Here is a 13,491-nt window from a genome sequence, read left to right as displayed (position 1 = left end):
GCAGGTGGTAATCAGTCTTTGTGTGGGCAGGCTGCCGGTCCAGGAAGCTGCGCACTTCAGAGCTGGATGTGGCTCTGAGCAAATAAAGTCTATCTTTGTCAGTGACATTGGGTCTCATTTCCAGATGGAAGTCAATATCTTGCAGATAACTCTGAACATTTGGACTACCTGGCACATTTGGAGTGAATTTGCCAATGTTTCTAGCAAGCTTGTCAAGGTCTCTGAGGTCCAAGCCATGAGATGATCTGTAGCTGGCTGGAGCACGTTCTTTTAGCTTAGCGGGGAGGTAGGATTCTTCGGAGGGAGCAGGTGACTGTTTTGGCACTGCCCCCTTCTGATCATGTACCAGTCCAGGAACAGGGGAGCTGGTCCTGCTTGGCAAAGGTGAAATCGGTGTCCGATGTGTTCTTGACGGCTCACAGCGCAATTCATATGCATGCTTGAGTTCCTCTTTAATACTGTCAGACTCTTCTTTGATGTAGTCAAGCTGTTGTTTTAGGCGGCTGACCTCATTTCTTGACTCATTCAGGTGAGTTTCGAGAGCTTTAATTCGGCTGTTCTTGTCTCTGAAGTCAGTCTTTGCTTTTTCCAGTAGCTGTTCTGCGTATTGTAGCTTGTCGGAGAGGTCAGCGTAGTCTGCTCTGCCTCGTTCCATTTCTTGCGTAGTAGCTGCTAGGGTCTCTTTTAGCCTGTTGATCTCCTCTTTTGCGCCTTGTTCCACTTCATCAGGCCCTTCTCGTCGTTCCTGAGCCTCCAGCTCCAGCTGTTCGATGCGCCGTTGTGCATGTGTCAGCTCCTGCTGGCGATGGGCGGCTTGCCTGTCGCTCAGTTTGAGGGTGGCGATGAGTGTGTGGCTTAAGGAGCCGGTGATCTTGGCTAGTTCTTTGTGACTGTAGCTCTGGCTTGGGTCCTGTTTCATGAGGCTTGCTATGTTGTCATCCAGCTGGTCCTGTGTCTGATGCTTTAGTGTTTCAGCGGCCTTAGGTAGGAGGCTGTCTGTTACAACACTTAGCCAGGTCTCCAGATCCTTCCAGTGTCCAGCAGGGTCTGTTGTGCGAGACATGTTTGGCACCGCGAGGGAGATCTAAACCCGAAACTGACACAGACCTTGAAGGAAAGAACAAAACAAAACACAACCAAAACAAAACAAACAAGCAGGGCAAATCAAAGGTGTAAGTGTGCAATGTCAACTGTGAGTTAATGGGAATGAGTAATGAGTGTGTAAATGTGCAGGTAAGACTGGTTCTCAACTGTGGTCCTCTCGTGGATGTGCTTCTAACTCGGAGTCTCTGCGAAAAGAATCAGTAAGCACACACAGATAGCACAGCTAGAGAACAGCAGAAGAAAAGAAGAGCACGAAACAAACAGAATAGCATTTAGCAAAAAGTAGAATAATAATGGGGTGCTTCCAGTTTCCCTATAAAATGAAGTTTTGTCTTTAACACTGTTTGCAGAATGAGTTTTGTAAAATTTAATTTTAGAAGGATGGTTCTAGACAGGGGTTTTGAAAAGGATTTCAAAGTACCAGGACTGTGATTGTTATTAAAATTCCCTTCGGGGCGAAAGAAAAACAATAACAATGACAGTATTGGTTTCTCAGCTATAGGATTGACAACCATGCACCACTTAAAGCGTTTCTAGACGCGTGCTCTGGGTTTATGGACGCCTAACAGTCTCCTTGTTGACCTGCTCGAGCCTAGGCTGGGTAGGATAACAGGATGAGGAGGGAAGGTAAAGTGAGTGTCATACTATTTTAAAAGAAGTGTTCCGTTTCCCAAATATTTGTTAAATATTTCTCAAACACTCTGCTTTTATGACTTTCACAGGTACAAATCCAAAAACCAGCAGAAGTAGTCAAACCAGAAGAGGACAGCTGAGAGAGAGAGAGAGAGAGAGAGAGAGAGATAGAGAGAGAGAGAGAGAGAGAGAGAGAGTGAAGTTTTGCTCCCAAAATTTGGAAAAATTACAGGGTTGACAGAGTGGTGGCGCTAGGGAGTCGCTACGCCTAGGGGGTTGGCTTACTGCGCTAGCAGGAGAAGTCAACTGACCCAAGTATTGAGGAGGACCCCAAAAATGTTCCTTAAATAAATGAATTAAATCAAAGACTACGGGAGTGAAAGTCTGAGACTAAACTTTATTTTAAATGAAATTTTGAATTCAAATTTGGAAGTTGTGAATTAAAATTGTAATGGGTTCAGCATTAAACATTGAGAGCAATTATAATCAAATTAATCAATCAAGTATCATCTGAATTAGGGAAGCCCAAATCCTAATTAATGACTAATGAAATTAAAATTTCAAAGCAATAATGATTAGTTAATGATTAAAATTGCCAGATGTTTGTAAGCAACTACCATTAAATTAATCCACAAATATCCATACCATATGAAAGCTAAACTGAAATTGATTATGAACTTGATTTCCAATTAAAATTGAAATCGAATTAAAGTTTCCAATCAAAAATTCATATTCCCAGATGTCATTCAATAAGAGCAATTACAAATAACATAAAATGTCATTAAAAGTAATTAGGACGATTGCTACTAAAACAAAACAGTGTTTAACTGACAAGAGTAAATTTAGGAGAGAGAACTCTCAAACAAATGATATTAAAAACCAGGTTTATTAAATTTAACATTTGTCACGTTCTCTCAAATGGGAGGAGATGAGAAAAGGTAAGATGTGTAAATTAGACAGAGAGGGAGGTGAAAGCACTAGAGTGAATTACAGTTCAGTAAGAAAGAAGTCATTCCAACATTGCAACATTGCATTCAGACCACAAAATGCTATGCTAGCCACTAGCCCTTTAGCTACTAGCTTTACATAGACTGTAATGCAACCGCGCTAGTTTTAGCTAGCTCAGCTTGTGCTAAGCTTTGTTTACACACAGTTGAATATGGCGCTGGCAGACTGCGCATGCGCACTTAAAGGTTACCCCGGGAAAGGTTTCTTAGGGCTTCCGGGTTACAGCTGTCACTGTTGTGGTGACCGTGACGCACAACAAAGGAGTACGCTTGTTCTATACTCTTTGCACACAGATAACGAACATACAAAATCACATTAATCATTGAACTGACGGCGCAGTTCTCAATGACAATGAACCATTCAGCTTCTCATGTTTCCGAGCTGAACAACCCCCACACGTTAGAGTGAGGCACATTAATCCACAGATTTTTCTGCAATTAATAATAGTAACATTACTGAGATCTCGGCGATCTGAATCGTTCGTGTCAGTTTCTGGACACGCAACAACATGCAGGATTTACTGCAACAATACTTGATCAAGAATTTTCAAAATAATCCCATTCAAATCAAACTCAGACACGTATAGTGTTTAGAGTATTAATATCTCATCTCACGAATGAGCGGATATAGGCGGCACATTAGGTAGCTACTCTCTAATGTGACCATGCAGGGATTTTAGCTTAGTTGAAATAACATTGGAACACGCAATATTATCCACTATAGCTAAGGCCTTAAAGAACAAAGCAAGGAACACGCTCACTCTGTCCTGGTGCGCTCTCAGGCGACTTTCCTTTTGTCTTGGCAGACAATCTTAGATTCATTTACTGCAGTTTTAACAACAACAACAACAACAAAACGTACAGACAAACAACTCGAGTTCAGATTTCATTCATCCACAGCGCCTTATGTGCAATCATTGTTATGACAATCAAAAAGCTCGTTTCTGTTTCTAATCTATCTTCCGGATCAAGAAAAGATACAATCACACAAGTTACTTGTTTTGTGTACAAATTAGATTAAACTGCCCGCATTCTCCACCATTATGTAAGGACTTAGCCTATTTATTAGCTCAATTTAATTGTTACAGGGAATAAGAATTGAATCAACTGTAAATGATTCACTGTAAATGATTCAGAATTAATATTTAACACTTCATCAATTATTCGTCCAGCGAAAATTGAGGTTAGAGTATTTTACCAATTCTGGACAAAATATTATTCTGCGGCCAACAGTAACAATATTTTATTATGATTATTGTTATTATTGTAATTATTATATTATAAGCAAGAGGTAACTTTTAGGATCTTTTAAGTTTAAGGCAGTAATTTGATACACAGCACAAGAAACTCGTATATGTGAAAAATCAAAACAAGATTTATTGACTACTTCTAATGATTACAGAAAACTAAGGCTAAACACACACACACACACATACATACATGTACACACATTCGCGGAGTTGATGAGTTATGAAAAGTCCCAAGTTCAGTGCTAACTTAACTCATAACCTGAGGAAAATCACAAAAGCAGAGCTTTGGCTTGATTCTTTAGGTTTAAAGGAGTTTCACCAGTTCCCAGCAAGAGAGAGAGAAGTTTGCTTGTACCTGCGTTTGCTGTGACAGCTGAGGTAATCGGGTTGTTCCGTGACTCGTGTACAGCGGAATCCCGTTCTGGATTGGCTGTCTTTCAGGTGACGTCTTCTCGGGAAAGCCCTTCGTTGGGCTGCGCGGAAGCTTTGAAGAAGGTTATTGGCTGGTGAAACGCGCTGTTCTGAGAGTCTGGCTGGAGCGGCTCTCTTCTTTGGAGACTTTGGTCAAAAGGTTTAACGGAGTGTTTCAGGGTTCGGGATGTGACGGCTGTTGCGGCTCGTGGATGAAGATAGTCAGCGACTGTCAGATGGAAATCAGCCACGGCAGTTAGATGGGTTCTTCAACCCTTCTTCAGCGTATCGATTCTTTGACGTATCTTTTACATATCTTTTGACAACTGGCTATTGGGAAAGCATAGTTTTAAAGGAGCAATTTGGGTCCATCCTTCAGATGCGATCCTCCAATGAGACGTTGCTACGGAGATTAGACACGCCTCGTCTATTGTCCATTGATCACACCGCGTGATATCTGCAGAACATTCTCTTGTTTGATTAACAACTTTATAAAGTTTCTTAATATTTTCCTGATACTGAATTTCAATGTTTCATTCACACAGAATTACAGAGAATTATAAACTCTGTATTTAGAGCTCAAACATGGCACACTTCTTACACACACATATTACGAGACTGACCTAATTAAAACAATGATTACAATAATGCATTTGAAGAAAACCCACATATTGAATACATTGAATAGACATGTTAGTAATTACATCATGGCATGTATTATTCTGTATATAGTTTAAAATGATTTCTTAATGATGGTCCATTCGAAGTTCATTGCACAGTTTTCGAGCATAGTTTAAACTTTGACCGGAGTCACGAGTGACCGGGTCAGGATGGATTGCTCAATACAAGGGAGGTATTGATAGGACAGATTCGTCTTCAAATCCGTTGATGGGTGTTTTCCTGTTCCGTCCGCTAATACAAGAGGGTTTTGTGAGAGAATCAATAGATTTAATGTGATCAGATCCACGTGATGGGTTCTGATTAGTTTATTGCTGATGAGCTAATAAGTCCTTTAGACAGAGTCCTTTGTTAAAAGAAGTCACGTCATCACTTCAGGAAATGGATCTTTTGGACCACATGAAGCTTTGTTCAATCATGCCTCTGGCTGATGAAGCCATTTGTAAGTTCTGTCGAGCGGTGCCCTACAATAGATTACAATTTGTATATTACACTGACTTTAACGAAAACTACTATTTTGCAGAACGTGCCATCCATGCCTACTGTGTTCACGCCTTTTACACGGTTTTGACCAGCGGATGTTGCTAGCATGCCACTCTCTTCTGGTCCGCATGCTTAGAAGTAATACGAGAAAGTTTCTCATTATTATGAGAAAAAGGTCATAATTACAAGAAAGTTTTTCATTATAATTTACAGAATCATATTTTCCGCATGTGTGCATATGTCTCGACCATAATATGAAATAATCCCGAAAAACCACAAACACGGGAGAGATGCCAAATTCAGCGGCTGAAATTAGCTGAGGTAAAGTGACGGATCACAGACAGCAGCACAATACACCTGTCATTTAAGTGGCCACGCTCTTAAACATGCAGAACTTTGAGGCTTAATATAATTTAAATGGATGAGTTATAAAAAAATCACCCCCTTCAGAGTTGTCATGAAGGGTCAAATTAGTATAGAACAAAAGCACAATCTGATCCAGGCTGTAAACATGTTTTTTCTGCTGTAAAGTTGGGCATTTTAACATGGGACTCACTGAGATTCTGCTCTCTTTTGGAGCCTGTCCCTAGTGGCCAGTCAATGAATTGCAGTTTAAGTCACTTCCGTATTGGCTTCAAGAGAAACTGGGGGAGGTTGCCGCTTGTTCAAAACAGCTCTATCTGCATGCTTTTCAGCTGTAGCGATATCTGATGTCCATATAAGGGATTTCCTGTTTAATACTTCTATGAATTTCACTTGTGGTCTTTCTGCGCGAGGGCGCCCTCTGGCCTCCGGTATGAATGAAACATGAGTGTTTAGCACTCCATATTGCTAACATTGCCTTGTTTTGGGTAAAAATAATACTAAATTACTTTGTAACATAGTAATTTGAGTAGTTTTTCGGCAAACAACTCATTTACTCTTACTTGAGTCATATTATATGTCAGTACTTCTACATGTACTCAAGTAAATTACTTTAATAATAAAGCAGCAATACTTGTACTTGAGTAAAATTGTTAAGTACTCTTTCCACCACTGCCAATCAAACAGAACTAGTGGAGTCAGTAACAGAAAAAAAAAACTGAGCAAATAACCCCTAATAACATGTCAATTCAGGGTGAGACACTAGAATGAAATGTTGCTCCGCCGATGAGACACAGAGACAAATCACACTAGAGTTTTAAAGACTTTGTCATTGCATGTTCGAGGAAATGGAGCACTTTTATGTTGTTTATGTGTTTTCTCAAAGTATATTATAATGTGTCCCAAATCAGTGTTTTCTCAGATTAAAGGAGAAGCTTGGGAAGTTATTTATTATTGTGGATAGACAAACAAAAAGAAAATCAATAAAAAACTAATAATAATGTAAACAAATGATCAACAAATAGTGTTTTAAATAATTTTTTCAAAATGTAAAGCTTATATGTGGCACAGTGCTGAAATAGGTCATATATACATAAAGTTAGTATTCCTCCAGGATGTAATAAAACATGGAGAGACACTTGAAGCTCAGAGTGTGAAAACTTTATTGATAAAGACAAGCAAATACATATGACAGATGAACAGCAGTATTAGTAAAGTGAGATCTGTGTGTCTTTTTATTAATGTGTTTGTATGAGAGAGAAATATAAACAATAAAGCCTTACAAATAAGATTTAAATAAATCTGACAATGAAAGAGAGAAGCTCAAATAATCATCAGTGTTTATTATGACAAAAACACACTTGAAGAATCTTTAAAGTTCAGCGTTCTGCTTCAGATTTCAATAAAATATTTCCTGAAAAAGATGAAAATATAAAGCCATTAATTAATAAATATCAGAAAAATTTATATATATTTTATTGCAGAAAAATAACAATATAAAACAGCACCGCATTTAAATACAGGAAAGGACAAACAAACAAATAAAAACAATAAAACAATAACAACTCAATCAGTATGAAAATTCTCACCATAAGTCTTTAGAAACTTGTTATTATTATCAATGAGTTTAAGAGATTTCACAACAAGCAAAATCTCAGCAAGAAAGACATCAAATCTAGGCAAAATCTTGAGAAATTTGGTTTTATGAATACTAAATTTACAATGCAACACAAAAAAATTGACAACAAAATTGACAGCATGGTCACAACCAGAAAAATATAAAACATATCTTTCAGTGAAGAATTTTAAATCATATTTTATAAAGGAGGACAAATAATAACTTAAGTCCTCCTAAAGAGATTTAACATGATTGCAATGGTAGAATAAAGGAAGTAAAGTTTCTTCCTCAACTTTGCAGAATACACATAAATTAGAAAGATCAAAGAAAGAAGCAATTTGGGAGTTTGTTGGGAAGACATTATGTACAATTTTAAAGTGTACCTTTCTTATTTTATTGGAAATGCAACATTTTTCATGGAGCAACCATGTTTTCTTCCAATGTATGCACTGAATAACACTTGCTTTATATATCTACTGTAACATTTTTTTCATCAAGAAGACAAACACCATCCAATAAAAGTTTAGGCATAACTGTTTTTCTCTCATTAAAGCAAAGGTATGTTTCAAATAAATGCACATAACTTGGAGACAAAGCTTTGAAAACAGAACTGTATAATTTTCTTCCCTCAGCTAGAACTTTCAAAGTCATAAATTCTTCATATTCCAATATAGTACCGTCATTTGTAAATAAATCCAAAAAAACAAACAAACAAAAAACACAATGCCTCTGTCATATCACTTTTCAATAAAAATTGTTTTTCCTTGAATCAAAATATTCAAATTATTCCAAAGAATTTCTTTGTGGGGAGAAAAGTTGTGCATGTAACACACATATTAATATATATTCAAATCAGTGTGTGAGAAATGACATCATCAATCATGTACCTGATGTGTGAATATGAGCTTGATCTTGTTCAGCTCTTCTGGATCTGATGTCATAAACCAGAATAATGGCAGTAGCCACGCCCACCAGAGCAGAGAGGACCAATCGGATCACAGCTTCAGTAGGACCACAACAGTGGACAGAGTCTGAGGAATAAAAACATCAAACTGAGATCAGATCAGTCAATAAACACTAATATCAGCGCTGACATCAACTAATATCAGCACTGCCGTACCTGAACATGTGTGACAGAGGTGAGTGATGTCCAGATGTTGAGTCTGGTTGCTGATGGGATTGTTCAGCACACAGCTGTAGGTGTTTTTATCCTGATATTCCACCTCCAGAGGTAGAGAGAGACGAGATCAGACGATGCAGATGATGCTGAGATCAGACACACTGATGCTGGACAATAAACTGTTTCCTTTGTACCAGGAGAGAGTCACATGACTCACATTCACAGCTGAACACACCAATGAACATGATGATGATGATGATGAAGAACATTGTGAAGAGTTTCTGCTGATGACAGGAACAGGCAGACGAAGAGCTGAAAAACATGAGAGAATAAAGAGAAATGAGGATGAATGAAGATATTCAAGAAACATTGAGAGGAACCAAGATGATCAAAAGAAGAGCATTTAAACACAATTAAATAGAAAGTTAAATATAAACCTGCTGTTAATGGAAGGTAATTAGTAGGGGTGTGACGAGATTTCTCGTCGAGGCGAAAAGTAGTCTCGTGATGTTGCCATGACAGAGTGTTAGGATGATTAGGAAAGAATATGCCACCGCTACGTTTACATTACGCCTCCACTGTCCTTTTGCTTTGTATTTAAATAAAAAATATTTAATTCAGTTGGATAACGGACGCCGCCGCTCCATATTTACAGAGTAAATTACGCGCGATCACGAAAGTGAAAGTAAACGCGAGCGCGCATTCAAACGTGATTTCAATACCCCGCATTTGAAAGCGGCTCCCTGATGAATGCAAATATCTCTCAATATGAAAGCTATTTTAGGCTGGGCAGTGTAGTTGTAACCATCTCTTAGCTCTGTATCAAAGAAACATTTGGTCTTATTTGCACAATGAATATTGAGAGAGTGCGATTATGGTTGCACTTAATGTAAAGTGTTACCATGAAAACGAATAACAGTTTTCTCTTAATCTTATTAAGCACAAACAATAAGGTTTCATTTGTTAACATTAGTTAATGCACTGTGAACTATCATGAACTAACAATGAATGAATATTTTTATCAACTAACAAAGATTAATAAATACTGTAGCAAAGATATTGCTCATTGTTAGTTGATGTTGGTTAATACATTAATGTTAATAAATGAGACCTTATTGTAAAGTGTAACCCATGTTAAATGTGGTACTAAAAAAAATAATAATAAAATTATTGTATATTCTAATAGTTATACTTTTAATAAAAAAAAAATTAAATATATCTATAATATGCATTGTGAATTAATTATGTATAAATAAAAATAGATAGTATTAAAATTGAGTGCCGGTCATGTGATGTATTGCGCATGCACTAGTTGTGTATGACGTATTGATGATGACTCACGGAAGTGCAAGACGCGCTGAACACGAGATACAGAATGGATTGAAAAGGTTTATATCATAATAATTCATTTAATATAGTTATAAATAACATTATAATACTTAATGATTAATGAATATAAATAGTTTTAGACTGATGAGTGCCAATTTTAATGTGGATGTAACCGATTGAAGCTCCTCTGAATCAGATTCGGGTGTTTAGAAAAAACTGTGAAACTGTGGATTTGGTGAGTGTAAATGCATTTTATTTTCATTGAAAGATGCGTTTTGTTACTATGCATTTCATTATGCATGTTATAAAGATCGTTTGTATATTTTCTGATTCTAAATAGGATTTATTTTGAAATTTATTTATGTTGAGTGATATATATTCTGTTTAGCTATTAATGAATATTCATTTCCATATTCTGAAATGTGTCTGTAAGTTAACACATTTAATATAAAAGGAATACGGATGTTTAAACACTCAGTTTAAAAAGAAAAAATGTTATAGAGTTGGTTTGAATGCTAATGACACTGTTTTGGCAAAACAGGTCAGGTTTATTGTTTGAGTTGAAACCTCTCTCATGGATTTGAGATGGCGGGCCACCAAAAACTTGAATGCTGATTCCTGAACCTGGAAAGAAAAGACACTTTATTCGGCGTCACAAGGATTTTTTTTCAAATCTTCAATTTTCTTCACTCAGGACAACGTTTTTTTCTTCCTGTTCAGCCACTTCACTACTTCAACTGGTAGGATTGAACTTATTTTGCACACACCTACTGGACATCTTGCTGGACTTTTCTGGACGATATTTAAAAAACAACAACAACAAATTCAGAAAAAAAAGAAGGTTCTATCAAGATTGTGATTGAATGTTATTCAATGTGAGTCAGATGTAAATTTCATTTTTTTTTTTATTTGAACATTTCATTTGTGTGTTGCAATTTGGTTAAATTGTGGTTATGTTGTATAGTGTTTAAGGGTTTATTTGGTTTGTATAAAATCGGATAGAAAGAAATAACACTTAAAAGCAAAATAGAATAATAGAACCTTAAACTCAAAATTTAAAGATAAATATACAGCTAAATAAAATCTTCATACAGAGGTAGTGTAGATAACTTGAATTAAACTGACTCAAGAAAAGAGAGAAACCAAATTATAAACGAATAAGAGAAGAAAATCAGTCAACACAAGAAACTTACATTTTGTTAATCATTTTATTTTATTTTATTGTTGTTTCCAATGTTGTTTCATGACATTCAATTCAAGTGACTGTTGAATTAATATATTTTTGATCATTTTCCTCACGTGACTCTGTGATTTATTTACTACCAGTATTGTTCTCCACTTACCTAGAAACTGGTCCATTGCTCCAGCTAAAGAAAAGAGGGCACTTGTTACAAAAGTGTTAACATTTTTATTTATACTGTTTTTATTTCTATGATCAGTTTGTGGAAAGGAGTTCAGTAAGGAGGTCAAAAGTTGTATAAGCTCATAAATCATGTACAGTAAGATCTGAAGAGACTGAAATCATACAGAAGAGAAGTCAGTCAGTTGAGTTTGTGGCAAAACCTTTTACAGTACTTGAGTATTGTTGTCTTTTACTGCAGATGATAATTCATACTCAGAAAGTAGAACTGAAATGACATTCATTACAAGATGATTAGTTAAAACATTTCAAATACACCTACAGAATATTTTTTCTAGTCATGTATTTCACCATTGAGGATTTCTTAAAAATAGTGTGTAAAAATCTTGTCTCGTCTCGTCTCGTGAGATACCTGTCTCGTCACACCCCTAGTAATTAGTAATTTTAACTAATTGGTCATGATAAAATACTTCTTTAGATCTAGCTAGTAATAAATAAAATATGTGAAACTGATATTTAACTCACCGTAGACAGTGAGACGAATAATAGAAGTCTTCCTGAAAAAGTTGATCTCTAGTTGATAATCTCCATCATGTTCAGTTGTGGTGTTTGTGATGGTCAGAGATCCAGTTTGATTGTCCAGCTTCAGTCTGTCTCTGAATCTCCCATCAAGATCATCATATACATTGATTTTGTCGAACCGTTTATTGATTTTAGCTATAAAAGTGTTTCCAAACCTCCACTGAATCCAATAACCATCCTTCATTTCAGTAAGATCAGAGTTTAGAGTGACTGAATCTCCCTCCTTCACTGATATTTTAACTGTATCATCAAACACACACATGGAGAACAAACAGAAACAGGGTTCAACACAGATTAAGACAGTAATTTACAAAAGTAAATGGTTTTGAAATTTAAATTTGAAATGAATATCATCATTAAACAACTGAAGCAAAATGGAGTTTGGATTAATAATTGAATCTTTGTGCTGATTAAAATATAAAACAGGTGAAACTGATATTGAACTCACCAATGACCTCGAGATAGAAATTCTTTCTGTGACTGTTGATCTGTAGTTTATAATATCCTTCATGTTCAGTTGTGGTGTTTGTGATGGTCAGAGATCCAGTTTGATTGTCCAGCTTCAGTCTGTCTCTGAATCTCCCATCAAGAACATCATCATATACAGTGAATCTTTTGAACCGTTTATTGACTTCAGCAATTAAAGTGCCTTAAAATCCAAACCTCCACTGAATCTCATCATCATCCTTCATTTCAGTACGATCAGAGTCCAGAGTGACTGAATCTCCCTTGTTTACTGACACTGTCCAAAGAGGACCCCTACCAAACACACCTGAAGAGTTTTTCACAGATTAAAGCTTTAAAATCACTTGATGTTGGTTTGATGAAGCTTTACTAAAATACTTGTATTCATTTAAATGTGAAGTTAACAATATTCTACAGCAGAACAATGACAAAATATGTTGAATGAAAAAAGAAATAGATTTTATATGGAACAATAACTAAAAAAGACACTTTTGCTTTAATGTTTAATGTCACAATAAAACTAATGCTTTTGAGTTTTTGAGCTTCATATTTATATTATTTTAATTAATCAATCCATAATAACTGAGTTTAGACCTGAATGCAAACTTACAATCACAGTAAAATCAATTTAATTATTTCTATATGAGATTCCCAGCTAACAGAATTTTGTTATAAGAAAGTTCTCTAAATATTCAGTGTTGGTTCTTAAAAACATTCAGTTTTCTTGACGTTACAGGAATGTTTTTATAAGGTATAATGTTCCTCAAACGTTCTTTAACTAAATTTTGATTTAAAATTCAACATTGTAGGAACATAAAATTATCCAGTTTCCTTAATGTTAGTAGAATGTTATTTAAAGGTTAGTTTGATGTTCCTGAAACATTCTTTCAATCATTCAAACACCTGCTGTGAACAAACACTGAAAGAAAGAGAAATAAGAACACAAACTACAACTTTCTTCAGCCACAGCCTTAGATGAACTGAAGATAAAAGACATGAAATCTCTGAAGATCTGATTAAACAACTCCACAAACAGCATTACCAGCTTCACTTATTACTAACCAGACTGACTTTATTTCTGTCACACG

General features: G+C 36.0%; 1 long non-coding RNA gene across 1 annotated transcript; it reads left to right on the top strand.

The window, feature by feature from the left end:
• The first annotated feature begins 1,398 nt into the window (after nucleotides 1–1,398).
• Nucleotides 1,399–1,939, top strand: LOC125263247. The gene is made up of 2 exons (XR_007183724.1): nucleotides 1,399–1,736; nucleotides 1,827–1,939. It is a non-coding gene; the product is annotated as an uncharacterized LOC125263247 (long non-coding RNA).
• The last annotated feature ends 11,552 nt before the right edge of the window (nucleotides 1,940–13,491 follow it).

Source organism: Megalobrama amblycephala, linkage group LG2 (assembly GCF_018812025.1).
Source record: "Megalobrama amblycephala isolate DHTTF-2021 linkage group LG2, ASM1881202v1, whole genome shotgun sequence".
Lineage (NCBI taxonomy): Eukaryota > Metazoa > Chordata > Actinopteri > Cypriniformes > Xenocyprididae > Megalobrama > Megalobrama amblycephala.
This window is presented reverse-complemented; position numbering and strand designations above follow the sequence as displayed.